The following is a 20,177-nucleotide window of genomic DNA, read 5'->3' as shown; positions in this document are numbered from 1 at the left end:
ATAGAATACTCCCCAATTGTGTGAATCAGTGCAGCTCCAACAACACTCAAGAAGCTCAACATCATCCTGAACAAAGCAACCTGCGTGATTGGCACCACATCCAGAAACAATCAGTCACTCCATTACCAACACTCAGTAGCAGCAATGTACATATTCACAAAGATGCAGTACAGAAATTCATCTAGGCTTTATTGTCAGCACCTTCCAAACCCATGACCACTATCATCTAGAAGGACAAGGTCAGCAGATATAAGGGAACATCATCATCTACAAATTGCCCTCCAAGACACTCATCATCTTGACTTTGAAATATGTCACTGTTCTTTCACTGTCACTGGGTCAAAATGCTGGAATTAGTTCCCCAATGGCATTGTGGATCTACCTGCCCCAAGTTCAAGAAGGCAGCCCACCATAATTTCTGCAAGGTGGGTAGTAAATGCTGACCCAGCCATCAATATTCACATCCTACCAATTAATTTTAAAAGAGACACATGCGAAGAGCACCACCATAATGCCCCTTCAAGTCACACCATCCTTACTGGGAACTGTATTATTCTTCCTTCACTGTCACTGAATCAAAATCCTGGTACTCCATTCATAAGTGCACTGTGGACGTACCTACATTACATGGGCTGCTACAGCTCAAAAACATGTTATCTTTATTGTCTCAAAAGCAAAGGGAGATGGGCAATAAATGCTGATTTTTCCTGCTTACATCACACAAGTGAATAAATGGTAACATTGAAATGTTACCAACTATCCTCCAGTGATTCACATGTAACAGGAAGAGAGCAAATTTGTTCATTTGAAGCTTACAGAGACCTTGATCATATTTTTGTTGCACATCCTGGAATGAAATGGGGTATAGTTCATTTGCTACTCACCAACGACATCAGAGACTTAAACCTGCCATCATTCATTCACTTCATTCCAGAGTAGAACACAATGAAAATTATAAATTTGATTCCAAAGAAAATCAAATGTGAATCAAATTGCATTCTCTGAACAATCTCAGAATGAATTCATTCTTTTTATCAATGTAGAAATTGTTCTGAATGCTTAGAGTCCAAATCAATCATGGGCCTTAGTGCGGTTGCGCTAACCAGCCTGGAAGTCATCAAGTTGGCGTGGAGCCCTGGATTCGCTCCCTTCACAAAATGGAGCACTTCTCACAGTGGAAAACCATTTAACCTCGTTCAGAACACAGCCTGCACTCAGTGCCAGCCAGCCACACCTGTTTCAGATCCCCCAGAACCAATCTGACGATGCTGCCCAGCCTGGAAGTCACAAGGTTGATATGATGTTCTAGATTCTCTCCCTTCTGAAAAACAAATACCTCCCACCATGGAAAATCAATCAAACTTGGTCCGAACCTGGCCCGCATTCTGCCCAGAAGGACACACCTTTTGAAAATCCTCCGGACTGAATCCAGTAGCACTACCTGGCCTAAAATTTACATATGTGATAAAGTGATTAAAGGATGGATACAATTGTTGACTGAGAGTACTCACATGGAGAGGTTTGCAGTGCTGAAAAGCTATAACTGTCTTCAAAGTAGACATGGAGTGACTCACATAACTGAGTGCAGCTAAATTCACAGTGGCACAGTGGTTAACACTGCTGCCGCACAGCGCCAGAGACCTGGGTTCAATTCCCGCTTCAGGCAACTGTCTGTGTGGAGTTTGCACATTCTCCCTGTGTCTGCGTGGGCACCCTCCAGGTGCTCCAGTTTCCTCCCACAATCCAAAAATGTGCAGGTTAGGTGAATTGGCTATGCTAAATTGCCCATAGTGTTAGTTGTAGAGGAATGGGTCTGGGTGGGTTGCTCTTCCGAAGGTCAGTGTGGACTTGATGGGCCGAAGGGTCTGTTTCCACACTGTAAGTAATCTAACCTAAATTCAAATATAAAGCCATTGTGAACTCAATGGTAATGAATTTCCCAACTGCTGAACACAAGCTCACACGACAGTTTTGAATGAAAAGGGTCCTTTGGCACAGAATAATGATATTAGCTTTAATTGTTTCTCAAATAAGTCCAGTGTCCTTAACTCAACAATTTTTTTTTGGCCATCTATTCCAGCTCTTAACCATTCTCCAAGCAAGACAATATTTTGTGTAGTGATGATGCTGCTCCTTTAACAATGTTACTTTGTCTTTGATTTATTTCAGAGGGGTCATAAATGCAGAGACTCGGGAATGTCTTTTTTAAATGGATTTTAGGGCCAATTTGATCACAGTTAACAAATACTGCCTCAGGGAAAAGGCTTTCAAGTTTAAAAAAAATACTTAGACAATGAAAGGAGAGTGGCCAGTTCTCCCAGCTCAGCTTTTCTCTGATTTGGTTTGGTTTTAACAGTCTGGCTGTTCAGGAGAAGCAGTCAGTCTTGAAGTTGCTGGTCAAACAAATAGTTACATCGATGAAGGTGTTCTATGCTGAATCTCTCTGCCATCTCTCTCTCTCTGACATCTGTCTCCTGTAAAACACCATCTGTTACAAGGTAATGGCAACACAGACTTACTGTGTCTGTGCTGATTTCAATACTTGCTGACGTTACTGTACATTACACATGCAATGAACTGACTATACGATTCCAATGCATAGAGATTCAATACAATCCAATACACATTGTACATGCTAATGTCCTTGCTCTTGTAAAATATACTCGTGATCTTAGTCCCTAACTGTAAAGGAATTTCATGTGAAGCAAGAGGTTCTCTTAATTGTTGAGGTTGATAGAATGGCATATTTCATATTATTTGATCAATATTTTAAAAGCTGACGAAATCTGACATAATTAATTTTCATTTATACTACTTCCTTGCAGTTTTCAAAGCATTCTGTGGTGAACTTAAGGCAGCTGAATTAATACTATATGAACATTTTCAGTCATGCCATACTTACATCTTTGTGAGGAAGGGTCACTGGACCCAAAACATTAACTCTGATTTCTCTCCACAGCTGCTGAGCTTTTCTAGCATTTTCGGTTCTTGTTTCTGATTTCAAGCATCTATGATTCTTTTGGTTTTTACATCTTTGTGGTTATGATTTATATTTATCTATAACAGATATTAAGGATTTGGGGATGAGACACCCATATGAATTCCAGGTCCCAATCCCATGCTCAAGATGTTTTTCTGCAGCTCACCAATTTGTCAATTTCAATGGCTTGACATGACCATAAAGTGTTTTTTATAAACCATTTAATATTTAAAACTGACCTTTGTTGGATTTATATTTGCTGCTGTTGAACACAAATGGCAAATTGGCTGCATCTAGAAATGTTCAGCAAATACCAGGTGAACAGCTAATTCAATATCCCTGGGATTTTTTTAACCATCCATTTTTATGAATATTGTAAAAAGACTACACAAAAGAAGCAACAGGTAATATGTCCTACCCAGCTAGTTCTGACTAAAGGGACCTATTATGGCTGAAGTGGAGTTAACAGCCAAAATCGTTTTGAAGACAGACATTGAAACGCTGTTGTTGAGTTAAATTTCACTCTTCTGGAACCCTATCACATAACTTAAGATCTGGTTTTTGAACAACAATAATTACATAGTTCTGACCTCTGCTTTTTAAAAATAAATTGAAATAGCTATCCTTTAAATCCAGGCTCATCTGAAGTCTGCCTCCAGTCCCGATCTCTCTTGAAACCTGATTTCCAGGAAGAATTCAGAATTTCATTTGTAGTGTAAAATAATTTCCAGTCCACAACAATCACATTGCTTCAATTATACCTACATTTAAGTTGTTAGTAAATTAAATTCTGGCAGAACAGCCAACTGCTTCATTAAACATTGACAAACTAGATCTTGATTCACATCAATTAACGCCCAGGTCTTATTTTTAAGTTATTCATAATTGTAACTCCTTTCCTTATTTATGATTTTTTCCTTGTATGTGTGTGTTTCAAATTTTATCTATCAAGCTTGATTGCTTGAAACTTACATGTTTCATGCTTAGAGTCATTGTTGCAGATCATTTAAAAGTTGGACAGCACAGAGGAAAGGCATTTGGTCTATTTTGAAATGAAAAAACAACTGAAGCAAGAGGAAAGACAAACTTGTGTTAAAGCCTGATCAATCAGCTTCACACGGTCAGGAAGAAGCCATCACATCCAGAGTGAGACACAGTCCAAGTGAGTTTATAGATCAGGCACTTTGGAAGCAGCATGGATACTGTGAAAACGGAAGTGCAGGATTGGGAGCCCAGCACAAACCAAGGACTGATGGTGCAGGAAAACCATAAATTCATTGGTTGGTAGTAACAGCTGATTTGACTATTGCAGGTTACTTTCCTACTGAAGATACATAGAAGAAATATGTACAGGTTATAAATTAAAAGATCAGTAGGAGGATTTTAAAAATAACAAGGTAAGAACTAAGTAATTAAAAGAGAGATGCCAGGCCAGACAATGCGTCATAGTTGCATGGGAACTGGCGAATGCCATTGTGATTCATAGCGACCCCCATCCGTAGCCAGTGTTGCTTGCTTGAGGAACTAACTTAAGAGTTGATGAGCTGGAGTCTGACCTTTAAAAACTGCTACACATCAGGGAGGGGGAGAGTTACTTAAATGCTGTGTTTCAGGATGCAGTAACTGATAGGTTTAATGGTAGTTGTCCTTTCCCTAGGATGGGAGATTAGGGGGCACATTTTTAAGGTGAGAAGAGAGAGATTTAAAGAAGAAATGAGGGGTAATATTTTTTATGCAGCGGATGATTCGCATGTGGAATAAATTTCCTGAGGAAGTGGTTGATGTGGGTATAATTACAGCATTTCAAAGACATTTTAGTAAGAACATGAATAGGAAAGGTTTGGAGGGATATGGGCTAGTAACAGGCAGGTGAGATTATTTTAGTTTAGGATTATGTTCAGCTCAGATATTTGGACCCAAGGGTCTGTTTCCATGCTGTATGACCCTATGACTATGACAGGCAAATGAGCAGAGGAGACGGGGTTGCCTTGTTGGTAAGAAATTAAATTAAATCAATAGCAAGAAGGAGTATAGAGTCAGAAGGTTAGAATCTGGATAAAGTCAAGGAACCACAAAGAAAAAACATCCCTGATGAGAGTTATATATAAGCCTTCGAGCAGTAGTCAGGATGTGGGAAAGAAAATAAATCAGGAGATAGAAAAGGCCTATAAGAAAGGCATTATGAGGGGCTTCAATACATACGTGGACTGGGGAAATCAGGTTGGTAGCAAATCTCAAGTAAAGGAATTTATGGAAAGTCTACAAGGTTTGTTTTAGAGCAGTTTGTGGTAGAGTCCATTAAGGAACAGGCAGTTCTGGATTTGGTGATCTGTAATGAGGCAGATTTGATTAGGGAGCTTAAGGTGAAGGAATCCCTAGGGAGCAGTGGCCATAATATGATAGAATTGACTGCAGTTTGAGAAGGTGAAGCTGGAATCAGACTTAACAGTATTGCAATGAAGTTAAGGCAACTGCAAAGACATGAAGGAAGAGCTGACCAGAATTGTTAGAAAGGGGAGCCTAGCAAGGAAGATGGTGGAGCAGCAATAGCAGGAGTTTCTGGGGGGTAATTCAGGAGGCACAGCAGAAGTTTATTCCAAGGAAAAAGAAGTGTATTAAAGTGAGAATGGGGCACCAATGGCTGATAAGGTAAGTCAGGTAAAGCATAAAAGCAAAAGATAAAACATACAATGAGATGGTGATTAGTAGGAAACCAGATGATTGGGGAACCTTTAAAAAAAACAGCAAATGACAACTAAACAAGCAGTGAAAGGGGGAGATGGAATACAAAGGTAAGTTACTTTACGGTAAAAAAAGCAAGAGATTTTTAAAATTGTACAAAAGGTAAAAGAGAGGCAAAGTGAACATTGGACCAATGGAGAATGAAGCTTGAGAAGTAGTAAAGATGAACAAAGAATTGAAAGAGGAACTGTATAGTTTCGTTGCATCATTTTTCTCAGTGGAAGATGCCAGCAGCATTCCAGAACTTTAAGAGAATCGGGGGGAAGAGGCGGGTGTAGTGGCCATCACTAAGGAAAAGGTGCTAGGGAAGCTGAATGGTTAGAAGGTGGATAAATCAGCCAGACTGGATGGACTACACCTAAGAGTTTTGAAGAAGATAGCTGAAGAGATTGTGGAGACAATGGTGGTGATCTTTCAGGAATCACTGGAGTCATGGAGGATCCCAGAGGACAAGACAGTGCCTAAATTAGCACCCTTATTTAAGAGATGAGAGAGGCAGAAGATGAAAAATTAAACGCCAATTAGCCTGAATTTGGTCGTTGGAAAGATTTTATTAAGGATGAGGTTGCAGAATATTTGAAAGTGCATGATAAAATAAATCTGAGTCAGCACAGCTTCGTCAAGAGGAGCTCATGCCTGACAGATCTGTTTGATTTCTTTGAGGAGGTAGCGAGCATGTTAGTCACATGAGAACGAGTGGACGTGATCTATTTGGATTCCCTGAAGGCCTTTGACAAGGTGCTGCACAGAAGGCTGCTAAATAAGACAAGAACCCATGGTGTTTGGGGCAAGGTACTGGTAGGGATAGAGGATTTACTGACTGGCAGAAGACAGAGAATGTGAATAAAGGGATCTTTATTAGAAATGGCAGTTAGTGACTAATGAAAGTCCACAGGTGTCAGTTTTGGGAAGATAAATGTTCATGTTATACATTAACAATCTAGTCAAAGGAACTGGGAGCATTATTGGTAATTTTACAAGTGACAGAAGATAGATTTAGGAACAGATAATATTGAGGAGGCAGGGAGGTTACAGAAGGACTTGGACATTCAAGGGCAAGTGTATAAAGAAGTGACAGACATAATAATATTTGGGAAGGTATACTTTGGTAGGAAGAATAGATGCGTAGACTATCCTCTAAATGAGGAAAGGCTTTAGAAATTTGCTCAGTGGCTGCTTGAAGGCTCGGTTACGTTTGTTTAACGGTTTAAATTTGAAAGTTTTTTTTAAAAATGTGCAGAGCGGACCCGGAAGCTGGTGTAGCGCAAGCTTACCTGGGTAGGATTTTTTCCTATATAGGCGCGCAGGAGAGGAACGTGAGGCACTACTCCTCTAACCTAATAATAAGACCCGTTCTGGTAAGCAGGTAAGTGCTGCATTTTGCTTGTTCTATTGTTTGGACCTAGTTTTTTTAAAAAAAGGTTACTTTTAGAGGGATGGCAGTGAAGGCAGTGCAATGTTCCTCTTGCAACATGTTTGAGGTGAGGGATGCCATGGTCATCCCTGCTGATTACACTTGCAGGAAGTGCACCCATCTCCAGCTCCTCCAAGACCGTGTTAGGGAACTGGAGCTGGAGTTGGATGAACTTAGGATCATTCAGGAGGCAGAGGGGGTCATAGATCGGAGCTTTAGGGAAGTAGATGGGTGACAGTGAGGGGGACTGGGAGGAAGCAGCCAGTCAGGGACCCCCTGCAGACATTCCCCTCAAGAACAAGTATACTGTTTTGGATACTTGTGGGGGGTGGGGCGACTTACCAGGGGTAAGCAATGGGGTTCAGGCCTCTGGCATAGAGCCTGTCCCTGTTGCTCAGAAGGGAAGGGTGGAGAAGAGCAGATCAATAGTTATTGAGGACTCAATAGTTTGGGGCACAGATAGAGGGTTTTGTGGGGGCGAGAGAGACTCACGTTTGGTATGTTGCCTCCCAGGTGCAAGGGTACATGATGTCTCTGATCGTGTTTTCCGGGTCCTTAAGGGGGAGGGGGAGCAGCCCGAAGTAGTGGTCCACATTGGCACCAACGACATAGGTAGGAAGAGGGATAAGGATGTTAGGCAGGCTTTCAGGGAGCTAGGTTGGAAGCTCAGAGTTAGAACAAACAGAGTTGTTGTCTCTGGTTTGTTACCCGTGCCACGTGATAGAGAGTCGAGGAATGGGGAGAGAGAGCAGTTAAATGCGTGGCTACAGGGATGGTGCAGGAGGGAGGGATTCCGGTATCTGGATAACTGGAGTTCTTTCCGGGGAAGGTGGGACCTCTATAAACAGGATGGTCTACACCTGAACCTGAGGGGCACCAGTATCCTTGGGGGGAGGTTTGCTAGTGCTCTTTGGGGGGGTTTAAACTAACTCTGCAGGGGCATGGGAACCTAGACTGTAGCTTTAGGGTGCAGGACCTGGAGTGTAGGGAGGTTAGGAACAAGGCATCGATCTCGAAGGAGAGTGCCTGTAAACAGGAAGGTGGCTTGAAGTGTGTATACTTCAATGCAAAAAGTATACGAAATAAGGTAGGTGAACTTGCGGCGTGGGTTGGTACCTGGGATTTCGATGTTGTGGCTATTACGGAGACATGGGTAGAACAGGGACAGGATTGGCTGCTGCAGGTTCCAGGGTTTAAATGTTTTAGTAGGGTCACAAGTGGGGGTAAAAGAGGGGGAGGTGTGGCATTGCTTGTCAAAGATAGTATTACTGTGATGGAAAGGACGATGGATGAAGACTCGCCATCTGAGGTAGTTTGGGCTGAGCTTAGAAATAGGGAAGGTGAGGTCACCCTGTTAGGAGTTTTCTACACGCCTCCTAATAGTCCTAGAGACGTAGAAGAAAGGATTGCGAGGATGATTCAGGAGAAGAGTGAAAGTAATAGGGTGGTTGTTATGGGGGACTTTAACTTTCCAGATATTGACTGGGAAAGCTATAGCTCGAGTACGTTAGATGAGTCGGTGTTTGTCCAATGTGTGCAGGAGGGTTTCCTGACACAATATGTAGACAGGCCAACAAGAGGTGAGGCCATACTGGATTTGGTTCTGGGTAACGAACCAGGCCAGGTGTTAGAATTGGAGGTAGGTGAGCACTTTGGGGACAGTGACCACAATTCGGTGACTTTTACTCTAGTGATGGAGAGGGATAAGTGTGCACTGCAGGGCAAGAGTTATAGCTGGGGGCAGGAAAATTATGATGCGGTGAGGCATGACTTGGGATGCGTGACTTGGAAAAGTAGGCTTCAAGGGAAGGGCGCAATCGATATGTGGAGCTAGTTCAAGGAGCAACTATTGAGTGTCCTTGATAAGTATGTACCTGTCAGGCAGGGAGGAAAGGGTCATTTGAGGGAGCCGTGGTTTAATAAGGAATTAGAATCCCTTGTTAAAGGGAAGAGGGCGGCCTATGTAAAGATGAGGCGTGAAGGTTCAATTGGGGCGATTGAGAGTTATAAGGTAGCCAGGAAGGATCTAAAGAGAGCGCGAAGAGCAGCAAGGAGGGGACATGAAAAGTCCTTGGTTAGGATTAGGGAAAACCCAAATGCTTCCTATAGGTATATCAGGAATAAAAGAATGACTAGTGTAGGAATAGGTCCAGTCAAGGATAGTAGTGGGAAGTTGCGTGTGGAGGCTGAAGAGATTGGGGAGACACTGAATGAATACTTTTCATCAGTATTCACTCAGGAACAGGACATTATTGCTGATGTGAATATTGAATCACAATTAATTAGAATGAATGGGTTTGAGGTATATAGGGAAGAGGTGTTGGAAATTCTGGAAAGGGTGAAAATCAATACGTCCCCTGGGCCTGATGGCATTTATCCTAGGATTCTCTGGGAGCAAGGGAGGAGATTGCAGAGCCATTGGCCTTGATTTTTATGTCCTCGTTGTCTACAGGAATAGTGCCAGAAGACTGAAGGATAGCAAATGTGGTTCCCTTGTTCAAGAAGAGGAGTAGGGATAGCCCTAGTAACTATAGGCCGGTGAGTCTCACTTTTGTTGTGGGCAAAGTCTTAGAGAGAATTGTAAGGGATAGGATTTATGACCATCTGGATAGGAATAATGTGATCAAGGATAGTCAGCATGGTTTTGTGAAGGGCAGGTCATGCCACACAAACCTTATTGAGTTCTTTGAGAAGGTGACCAAGGAAGTGGACGAGGGTAAAGCGGTAGATGTGGTGTATATGGATTTTAGCAAGGCATTTGATAAGGTTCCCCATGGTAGACTACTGCAAAAAATACGGAGGTATGGCATTGAGGGTGAGTTGGAGGTTTGGATTAGGAATTGGCTGGCTGGAAGAAGACAGAGGGTAGTAGTTGATGGTAAAGGTTCATCTTGGAGTGCAGTTACTAGCGGTGTTCCACAAGGATCTGTTTTGGGACCATTGCTGTTTGTCATTTTTATAAATGACCTGGAGGAGGGGCTAGAAGGTTGGGTGAGCAAGTTTGCGGATGATACGAAAGTCGGTGGAGTTGTTGACAGTGAGGAAGGATGTGGCAGGTTACAGCGGAATATAGATAAGCTGCAGAGCTGGGCAGAAAGGTGGCAAATGGAGTTCAATGTAGCTAAGTGTGAAGTGATTCACTTTGGTAAGAGTAACAAGAAGATGGAGTACTGGGCTAATGGTCAGATACTTGGTAGTGTGGATGAGCAGAGGGATCTTGGTGTCCATGTACACAGATCTCTGAAAGTTGGCACCCAGGTAAATAGTGCTGTGAAGAAGGCATATGGCGTACTGGGCTTTATTGGTAGAGGAATTGAGTTCCGGAGTCCTGAGGTCATGTTGCAGTTGTATAAGACTCTGGTGCGGCCGAATCTGGAGTATTGTGTGCAGTTTTGGTCGCCGTACTATAGGAAGGATGTGGAGGCACTGGAATGGGTGCAGAGGAGGTTTACTAGGATGTTACTTGGTATGGTAGGAAGATTGTATGAGGAAAGGCTGAGGCACCTGGTGCTGTTTTCATTGGAGAAAAGAAGGTTTAGGGGTGACTTGATAAAGGTGTACAAGATGATTAGGGGTTTAGATAGGGTTGACCATGAGAACCTTTTTCCACGTATGGAGTCAACTATTACGAGGGGGCATAGCTTTAAATTAAGGGGTGGTAGGTATAGGACAGATGTTAGGGATAGATTCTTTACTCAGCGAGTCGTGAGTTCATGGAATGCCCTGCCAGTAACAGTGGTGGACTCTCCCTCTTTATGGGCATTTAAATGGGCATTGGATAGGCATATGGAGAATAGTGGGATAGTGTAGGTTAGGTGGGCTTGGATCGGTGCAACATCGTGGGCCAAAGGGCCTGTACTGCGCTGTATTTTTCTATGTTCTATGTTCTAAATCTGAAGCTCAAAAAGACTTGGAAGTCCTACTTTAGGATTCTCTTAAAGTTAACATGCATGTTCACTTAAAACAGCAGATTAGGGGAGCTGCTATTGCAGATAAAAATCTTCCTCCACTATTTTTTGTCAACTGGAACCCACTTTCAGCCATTTTATGCTGCTTCAGTCATAGATAGGGGGTCCATTACAGGCAGAGTCAAGAGAATTTAAAATGGGGAATGGAGAAATGTAGAGATACTAAATTCTTACATTGTGTCTGTTTTCATTGAGGAAGATATGAGAAGATACCCAATTTCTTATCACCAGTGTAGTGATTAGTTGTAACTGGCCTCATGGTCCACACAGCTCAGCAGGTTTATGAAATACTAACCTTAAAATGACTTGGATCTCTCATGGGCGTGAAATGGACTAAGATTGGAACAGATGGGTTTTCCAACTTTATGGCTTTTTGATGTTATCTGTTGGTGAATCTTTCTCATTCCAGCTGTTGTCCTTTTTCAGTTAAAAGGTGGATGTTTCCTTTAAATAAATCCAGTTGATTTCACTACAAATTGTTATGGCAATCTGTTGTAACAAATGTTTATTGTGCACATACTGATTCAACCCACAAATCTCATTCTATTTAATCTTTTTTTCTCATCCATGCATATTTTCTCTAATGTCACACTGGGCAGATTTTTAGACACTAAGCAATTTTATAAAATATTTTTCTTTTAATTGGTGATATAATTTTCTTTTCAGGAAGGAAATATCCTAAAGTGAAAACTAAGGATTTTTGCTCATCTGTATTGTCATCTAAAACAAGCTTCAACCTGGTAAATTGGTAAGGATTAACTTATCTTTTCTGAACGCCAACAACTATTATGGATATATTATGGATTTCCATTTACCATTTTACATTAAAAAGATTAATTCAAGCAATCAAATAATCTAGGAATAAAAGGTCTCTCGACTGGATGCAGTATCTAATGTACTGAATCTGATGAGATGGTTTCAGAATAGTACACAATCGCTGGGCTGGACTTTTTGTATAATTGTAGGATTTCTCTTCTCACCACCTGAAGAATGAACATAGTGACACTCACTGTCCTGCAGCTATTTAATGCTCCAACAAATGTTACTTGACTGGAGTGGTACAATGGGGCAAGGCAAGCGTGACTGCTGTTGGAGAGGCTGAGGGTAGGGAACACCCAAAGAGGAGAGATATTGTGGTGAGAGTGGGGCACAAGCCCAATGTTGAATGGAGAATGTTAGTGATGGTGCTAACCACTCCCCACTCTATAGGCCCTTACTGTGCACCCAAAACCTGAATAGGTTCATTTTGCATTCTCCTCTCCTCTACTCAGCTCCCCCCCCCCACCTCTTCCACACACCCCATTTCCCCTGACTTCCTCCCACCAGTCTGAAAATTCTGACTGGCCAGGAAATGCTACTTCCAAGGTCATTGGTCAGCCTCAGCTGTCCCATAATAAAACTGCAGGGTGGTCAGAGCAGCTAGGAGCCTGGCGGGAAGCTTAGGCAAGGAATGTGAGAGGACACACCAACTTGTGGGTGGGGGATGTAAAATGCTGCCCATTAAAATTGTGAAAGGAGTTGCTATGGGCAAACTATGCTGTGTCCAGACCTTGCTGTGACACAAATCATAGTGAGAATAGTGGGACAATATAGTGAGAATGATAGAGGTCAGATTCCCGACTTTGAGAAAAACTTTACCAATTTTCACTTCAAGACTTAAGTGGCAACTTTAAAATCTCACCATTGAGTGGTACCACTTCTGATTCTCCTCTCCTCTGATGAAATGGTAAACGGCACAAGTTCTGACATTTATATGAGAACGAGGACCTGGTAGCTGCAGCTCAATGAATGATCATCCTGGACACCATGAAAATGCCTCTTCAAACCCTTGTCACTACATGCACCAAGGCTATCATCTTCCTTAAGAGTATGTGAAATCTCTCTGTTAAGACATAGGGCTACCACTGCATCTGCACACACATCTGTCTAAGGCTCATAGAGTACGACTCTCACTATTCTGTTGTGAACAAGGATCACAAGACCTGAACCATTTACTTTGCTTTTTCTCCACAAATACTACCAGATCTACTGAGTTTTCCCAGCACTTTCTGTTTCTGTTTCTCACTACATCATGTCCATTCAATGATTCTCATGCACCTTGCCTTCCTAAACTATTAACTTTTCCATCCTATTAACTATTAACAGCACAGAGGTGGAACAAGTGGAGAGTGTCAAACTCCTGGGAGTGGTCATCCACAACAAGCTTTCTTAGACTCTTCATGTGGATGCACTGGTTACAAAGGCCCAACAATGTCTCCTCTTCCTCAGGCAGCTGAGGAAATTTGGCATCACAGTGAATACCCTTGCCAATTTTTATAGGTGCGCCATTGAGAGCATTCTGTCTGGATGTATCACTACCTGGTATGGCAACTGTACCATTCAAGATCGGAGATGGTTACAGAGAGTGGTGAACTCAGCCCAGACATTCACAAAGGCCAACCTCCCATCTGTAGAATCTATGTTCCAGGCCCGCTGTCAAGGAAAAGCTGCCAGCATTCTTAAAGATCCATGCCATCCTGGCAATGTTTTCCTACAACCTCTACTATTGGGGAGAAGGTACAGAAGCCTGAACACACGCACCAGTCGGTTTCATAACAATTTTAACCCTACTGTTGTTAGAATATTGAATGGACTCACAAACTCTTAACATGTGCCTATACCTGTGTTTTTGTTTTTGTTTTTGCCGCTGTTTACCTATTATTTACTATCTATGCTACTTACCCGTGATCTGCCTGTACTGACAAATGAATCTGAAATGTTTGAGGTGTTTTAAGTCCTGTCTGAAGAAAACCTGCTTTTATTCATGTGGGTATAGTTAGAGTGCCTCTTGTACTGCAGGATATGCCCCACTTCTCCACTTTACCTCTAATACACACTCCTATGTTTTGCAGTTGTATGGAATTTTGTCTGAAGCTATTTGGATGATTTTCATTGATTTAGGGTGTAGGTTTGCACGCTGAGTTGTAGGTTTGATATCCAGACGTTTCATTACCTGGCTAGGGAACATCATCGGTGGTGACCTCCAAGTGAAGATAAGCTATTGTCTCCTGCTTTCTATTTATATCTTTCTCCTGGATGGGGTTCCTGGGGTTTGTGGTGATGTCATTTCCTGTTCGTTTTCTGAGGGGTTGATAGATGGCATCTAGATCTATGTGCTTGTTTATGGCGTTGTGGTTGAAGTGCCAGGCCTCTATGAATTCTCTGGCATGTCTTTGCTTAGCCTGTCCCAGGATAGATGTGTTGTCCCAGTCAAAATGGTGGGTTTTTTCCATCCGTGTGTAGGGCTACGAGGGAGAGGGGGTCGTGTCTTTTTGTGGCTAGTTGGTGTTCATGTATCCTGGTGGCTAACTTTCTTGCTGTTTGTCCTACGTAGTGTTTGTGGCAGTCTTTGCATGGAATTTTGTAGATGACATTGGTTTTGTCCATGGGTTGTACTGGGTCTTTTAAGTTTGTTAGTTTTTGTTTGAGAGTTTGTGTGGGTTTGTGGGTTTGTCTGTCCTGCAGTGTGTGGTGGCTCGTTGGAATAGTGTTCTGATACAGCTTCATTTGTGTGTGTTGGGATGGTTGCTGGTGTAGTTAAGTATTTGGTCAGTGTTTGTCGGTTTTCCGTATAAGCAGGTTTGTAGTTCTCCCTTGTCCTTTCTTTCTACTATGACATCCAGAAATGTGAGTTTGTTGTCAGTTTCTTCCTCCTTGGTGAACTTTATGCCTGTGAGGGTGTTATTGATTATGTTAAATGTCTCTTCTACCTTGTTTTGTTTTGTGATGACAAAGGTGTCATCTACGTAGCGGACCCAGATTTTTGGTTTGATGATTGTAAGGGCTGTTTGTTCTAGCCTTTGCATTACCGCTTCTGCTATGAATCCTGATTGTGGAGATCCCATGGGTGAGCCATTGATTTGTTTATAGATTATGTTGCTGAAAGTGAAGTGGGTGGTGAGGCACAGGTCCACTAGCTTCATGATGTTTTCATTGGTAGTGTGATTGATGGTGGTTGGTGTGTGTGTGTGAGTGACAAACCACAGCCAGAAACCCTAACCACCTTACCATATATCAAAGGAGTTTCAGAAATGACAGCCAGACTACTGAGACACCTCGGAATCCTAGTAGCACACAAACCCACCAACGCTCTCAAACAAAAATTAACAAACTTAAAAGACCGAGTACAACCCATGGACAATGTCATCTATAAAATCCCATGCAAGGACTGCTACAAACACTACGTAGGACAAACAGCAAGAAAGTTAGCCACCAGGATACATGAACACCAACTAGCCACAAAAAGACACGACCCCCTCTCCCTCATAGCCCTGCACACGGATGAAAAAAAGCATTTTGACTGGGACAACACATCTATCCTGGGACAGGCTAAGCAAAGACATGCCAGAGAAGTCCTAGAGGCCTGGCACTCCAACCACAACACCATAAACAAGCACATAGATCTAGATGCCATCTATCAACCCCTCAGAAAACGAACAGGAAATGACATCACCACAAACCCCAGGAACCCCATCCAGGAGAAAGATATAAATAGAAAGCAGGAGACAACAGATTCGCTTCACTTGGAGGTTGCCACTGATGATGTTACCTAGCCAGGTAATGAAACGTCTGGACATCAAACCTACAGCTCAGCGAGCAAACCTACACTCTAAACCTCAACCTGAGCTACAAACCTTCCAATTACATTGATCCAAAAAGTACCGCTAAGATTGGTGCTATAGGACGCCCGTACGCTTGATCTAATCAAATGAAAATTACAGCCTTAGTAATTTTGCCACAAAGGTATGTAATCCTACTTATATTATGAAAACATTTGTATCCCTTGAAGATTGTAAAACAATAAAGCTCACTAAACTCCTTAATTTTTGTGGTATCACTAATCATACAATACCTGTCAAGGATTAGTTAGTCAAAATCTCATGGGCTTCATATGTTTGTTTAGCAGATAGTTGACACCATCAGCTGACATTTCATTCTGTACTAAAGAAAGAGGGATCTGTTAAATCTCTGACTTTATTGTCAAATAAATCTTAAAACTGGACAAAATCCAAAAGCCAGTTGTAATCCTTCAATCAGATTTGCAATTTTCATTTCCTGTTTGGAATGAAGAAGCCAAAAATAAATCTTGTTTTCAGTTACAGCAGACCAACTGTAAGTCTAAATCCTCATTTATTTATTTACTGATTTGGTGTTCAGAGAAACATTAAGCCAATGTAAATCTACATTTAACTCGTTTATCTGCTATCTAATTAATCAACTAGAGCAACATTACACCATCTTCACTTAACCCTTCAATCTGTTAGACATTTTTAAATTTAATTAAGTTTTATTTTATACAAATGGATTCATATTTTGTACAAACAACTTCTGAGTTAAGAGACAAACATAACTCAGAAAAATATTTCAAACTTTATAGCTCTCATTCCTGTGATAAGTTCAGTAATCGTGTATATTGCTCCAAACGCTGGAATCAACCGTGTTAAGCTGCCTTAGAAAATCAGAGAAAATGAATGATGTTGGGTTCATCACTGAAAGAAATAAACATGCCTAGAAATGCAAATGAAATAACCAATTATTTCAGTATTCCATGTCACTGAACAAAAAACTAGCAAATCTGAATTAGAAAGTTAATGAGGCAATCTTATGTCGCAATTGTTTCAAATTCAATTTAACATAATTTGTCATCTGACAGTTAAGACCAGAGAGTGCACTTTGAGTACTGTTATTAAGAGGCTTTAAACAGATTTTGCTCTGGGAGAGAGAAATTCTTTTCAACCCACTTTCAGACATCGGATCACAATGAATAATCATCCTGCATTCAGTTATTTCAAGACAGGCAGCATGCAAACATTGTGCCTTCTTCTCATCTTAATGATTGCATCATGCAACTGAGCATGATTCAGTCAGTTACACATTGAAAAGATGGACAGAGGTCCAGCCATGTGGAAATGTTCAAGATAGACTGCACTTCGTAAAAGCAACCTGTTCTCTTTTGAAAGTAGAGAAGCACATATTGAACCAAAAGTTGCTGAAGAACACCTTTGGAAGACTTGAAGAAAAGCAAAAGTCAGCAAGTGGATCACATTTCAACATGGCTTTTCCTGATTTTCTGATGTGATGCTGTAGGCTGGAAAAGAGAAGCAGTGTTTCAATGGGGGTGGTATATCAAGGCACACCCTTAGAAAGAAAGAGAACATGGAATGATCAAGGCAGAAGTCTACCTTAGGATCTGGCAGCACTTTCAGAAGAATTTCAATGGGTAGTTAAGGTCAGAGAATGCATCTTCATGACTAGTATGGGTGACTACAGCAAGATGAAGTCATTGTTGCTATTGTCAGAAAAGCAAGTGGGAAGGCTCTGTCAGACACTAATTGGTTGTAGATATAATGGTAGCTCTTGCAGTCACAGCACATTTTCCTTTAATATGTGAGCCCTGCAGAGTCACATGCACACAGTTGATTGCACATTGCATCATGAGGAATTCCACAAGCCCCTCAAAACCAGTATTATTACTTCTCTCCCTGTAAATGAGAAGGCAGTGAAATCCCCTCCCCTCCCAGGTGCCTATGACTACACAGATGCAGAGAGAGATGATGAGTTGTGGGGAGAGTCTTCCACTGAGAGCCCTTCTCCTGTTTCCTCTTGTGCACCACTTCTCCACTTTACTTTCAAAATCATCCTGCAGCATGGGAGACACTCTGACTATAACCACATGAATAAAAGCAGGTTTTCTTGAGACAGGGCCTAAAATACCTCCAGCAACAATGCCCTGAATTACCAGAATTCTCATGAGAATAGCAGTTTCACTGTCTGTGCAGAAGCCAAACATACCTTACTGCGTCTGGAATCGTGTTGTGACTGAGTGACCCTCACTGCCCCTGTCAGGGACGGCCTGCTGAACCAATCAGGCAGTGCCAAGACCTCTGGCAGGCCTTCCCCTGGAATCCAGGCCTCAGGAACTAAACTCTAGCCCAATAAGATCTGTTAGTCTGCAGCTCTGTGCACAGTCATGTCATTGAGGAGGCCATGGTTGTATGAAGAGCATCCACAGGGTTCCAGAGTTCAAGACCTCAAGCCACAGGCAAGCAACCTAGGGCTGGGGATTGTCTTCAGGATGGGGTTTGCAGGGTGAAAGTCGTGAGGAAATAAAGTAAAGGACATTGACACCCGATACCCCTTAAGTAGGCACTGATTATCTGATTGTGCCCCTACTTACTGACCCTGAAGTTCCAAGCTGGCCACATGGTGTTATCTTATGTGCACGCTGCACTGGGGATAAGCACTCCTGCAGTAGGTTCAGCCCAGCAGCTGACAGATGAGGCCATCGGGTGATCATTAATTGGCCATTTAAGAGACTCAATCAGTAACAGGGCAGAAAAATCAACTGTGGGCCTTCTACCTGGAAATTAATTCCAGTGGGGTCAGGAAGGTAGTGAGGTTCAGATATGTCACTATCTCATGTAAATAAATGCCCTTCCCACCTCTGAGTTAGCACCAGTGAGAGAAGATTCCATGCCTGAAACTGAATGAGTAGTTTTTAATTAATGCTGGTAAGGGGTGTCTCAGAATATAGATGAAAGTGAGGACTGCAGATGCTGGAAATTAGGGTCGAGAATGCGGTGCTGGAAAAACACAGCAGGTCAGGCAGCATCCAAGGAGCAGGAGAATCGATGTTTAGGGCAAAAGCCCTTCATCAGGGCGGGTTTTCTGATGAAGGGCTTTTGCTCGAAATGTCGATTCTCCTGTTCCTCGGATGCTGCCTGACCTGCTGTGCTTTTCCAGCACCACAGTCTTGTGTCTCAAAATATGTTTAGTTGAGAGTCATCATGAGAAGGTACTAACTGAACTACTGGAATTCAAATGGTATACTGTGCCTTAAATTAGCATTCAGGCTGTTTGGGATCACGGTTAGCATGGCAGACCCCTTCCTGTGTCACCTTAGCTATGGCATGCAATATGACCTTGCTGAAGATAGTCTGAAGTGCTTTAAGAGTCATTCCATCACTTCCTTGGTGGCCAGGGCACTACAGAAGTCAATTCTATTGCCTCAGATGTTCCTGTGGTGATGATGTCTATATTTCTTTTTAACATGGGAAATAATGTGAAATTAGCTGTGCAAATACCAAGTTCAATCAACATTATCTGAATGGCAAAACATGATTGAAGAAACCTAATTTAGAAACACAGCATTAGTAATACATGCAAATAAGATTTGCAATACGAGTTTATTAGTTCTGCAGCAATTTGTGGGGGTTGGATAGCTAAGATGAATAGTACAGTTCTCAAAGGAATGAAGCACTTTAATCATGAGGAAAATTGGAGTATTGGAATAAAATGGTTCACTGGTGCGGTCAATATAATCTGATTAAGAGGATTGCAAGAATGTGGACATCTAGGAAGGCGAAGCATTCTGGCATATGTCTTTGTAGAAGTATGCTCTACACTAGAGTTGGGATAGCAGCCCTTCAGAATGGCAGGCTTACTTAGTGTGGCCTATGTGGCATCCAACAATGGGAAGGAGATAGTTTAGTCATGTTATGTGTGTTTTGAAAGTATCAGAAGTAGCATATTTTAATGAGCCAATCTAGCTGCTTTGACACTTTTTTTTGAGACTTGGACTGTGCAGATTCACCGAACACGAATTGATCATTCTCAGCTGACCTTGAGTCCAACTGCAAGAGGCTTCCTCTGGAGTCTTATTTTAAGGGCCAGTCCAGCCCACTTTGCAGCTACAATGACTTTCACGAACTCCTAATGCTGCAAACTTTGTGGGTGTATTGTGGCATGCTGGTCAGAAGATAAGATGACCTGTCCACATGATTGCTGCAACAGTTACAAGAGCTTTTGTGATGGTGAGACAGAGCAGAGACTACAGCAGAGAGGGAGAGGAATCTGTGCTCAGACAGAGGAGGAGGAGGAGGATTAGAAATGATGAGGCAGGCAGGAAGCATTCCACACACCTTCACTCAAATGACTGCTTGCCAGACTCTGGCTACTCTGATAGAAAGACATAATTTCACCACCATTGCTCCACTATAACCCACCATCCCATGCAAGACCTGAAATTTTTTTT

Source organism: Hemiscyllium ocellatum, chromosome 1 (assembly GCF_020745735.1).
Source record: "Hemiscyllium ocellatum isolate sHemOce1 chromosome 1, sHemOce1.pat.X.cur, whole genome shotgun sequence".
In the NCBI taxonomy this organism is placed as follows: Eukaryota; Metazoa; Chordata; class Chondrichthyes; order Orectolobiformes; family Hemiscylliidae; genus Hemiscyllium; species Hemiscyllium ocellatum.
The sequence above is the reverse complement of the archived record's forward strand: the minus strand, read 5'-3'. Positions refer to the sequence as shown.